Source organism: Lytechinus variegatus, chromosome 3 (genome assembly GCF_018143015.1).
Source record: "Lytechinus variegatus isolate NC3 chromosome 3, Lvar_3.0, whole genome shotgun sequence".
Classification (NCBI taxonomy): domain Eukaryota; kingdom Metazoa; phylum Echinodermata; class Echinoidea; order Temnopleuroida; family Toxopneustidae; genus Lytechinus; species Lytechinus variegatus.
The window spans coordinates 39,714,729-39,716,451 of NC_054742.1; positions in this window are offsets into that span (position 1 = coordinate 39,714,729).

Genomic DNA, 1,723 nt, shown 5'->3' on the forward strand with positions numbered 1-1,723 from the left:
TACAAGTTCTTAGCCACCTCCATCTCATCAACAAAGCTGGGGGGGGGGTTCACAAAGATTTATGTATGATTAAAAATCACTCTTATATAAAGCATCCACACATTAGTAATATTAAGCTCAGAGAATAAGCAATATACTAACTTAAGTATTAATTAACGAGGAATATGCATTAGATAATGTGTGAATATTGGTATTTACGCATCGTGGAACAACCCCAGATACTTCAAGAGGTTATTCCCCTTCAGAAAGCAATGTCTGGGAAAACATGCAAACAATCCAGCAATCTGGCTACCAGAAGCATTCTTTACTGGATCCCCTCCTGTCACAAATTGACCAATATCTGACCATCAGTATTCCATATAATTCATTCGTGTTAAGATGATATGGGTCAAGTGACAACTTTCGGGGGTCATCCAGGATACAACTCAACAAAAATATGTCTGCACCTGGTGAAATATTATTCTAGCGGACACTAGACACACCAGTGTTGATACACGGGTCGTAGCTATCGCTTTTGATATGGTTTTGAAGGCTCCTGGTGTGAGGATGACACCAAATTGTTCACACAGATATACAATTGATCTTGACTTTTATTTTACTATTAAGCGATGTATGGCTGGCTAGATCAAATGATGTTCTCTTGAAGGACTCACAGGTTTCTTGTGTCAATCAACTTCAAAAGCCTGCTAACAACATTTATCAGATACAACAAAATATTATAATAGAAAATTGTAGAAAGAAATAGACCACTTGGTTAGCTTATTCTAATGACAGTTTTTTTTTAAAGCAATTCTGATACATATATGAGATTCACATTGTGCTTGTAATTGGGGCTACATGAATTTAGGGCTTATATGATTCAAGTTCTGCCATTGATTTGTGATGGGACAATGTTTCTTCTTATGATACCACGACCTTGACCAATAATATGCATTTTATCCATAAAGAGATTAATAATATCTCATCGTAAAAGCATCATCATCATCATAGATTATTCTCCATCAGCCCAGTATGCTCAATGTCCCAATCAGCCCACATTGAAAATTAATATATAATATTCTGGAAATGAAGTGGGAGAATTTTTGCGGCAATGGGCCACATATTGTGCATACTCTGGGCTTCTTCTTCATATTTTTATTTCAATGACACATGGTAGTATGGTACCATAATTAAATTATCTCAATCCCAAACCCAAGTACATCTTCACTTTTGTTTTAGCCTAATTATTCCCCAAATAGCACACAATTTGGCCGAAAATCCTTAGTTGACCTGCAAACTGGCCATTACAAAAAAAGAGAAAGAATGGGATCGTTTCAACAGAGATAATTTGCGAGAATACAAATGGCAGGATAATTTGAAAAGTTAGGCTGGTGGAGATGAGCCTCGTATCTTTATAATGATTCATACTGACTACCATTAGGTGTGAATAATGGCTAAAATCTCATTTTGAACATGAGTAATAATGTCACCTTGATATCTGATTTGCAAATAATCCTGTATTAAAAAGATAAATGGAACAAACCTAAGTCTGCCAAAGATTATATAAACAAAACTTAATATTTTCTTACATATCAACAACAGTAAACATGATAGTATTGGGGCCCCTTTAAAAAGAAAGTTGTATGTGGTTTAATAATTTTAGTATGAAGACATTGACACACTGAGAACAAATGAAGATTTGATTATTAAAGTCTTGGACCTTACCAATGGAATAAGAAAATAT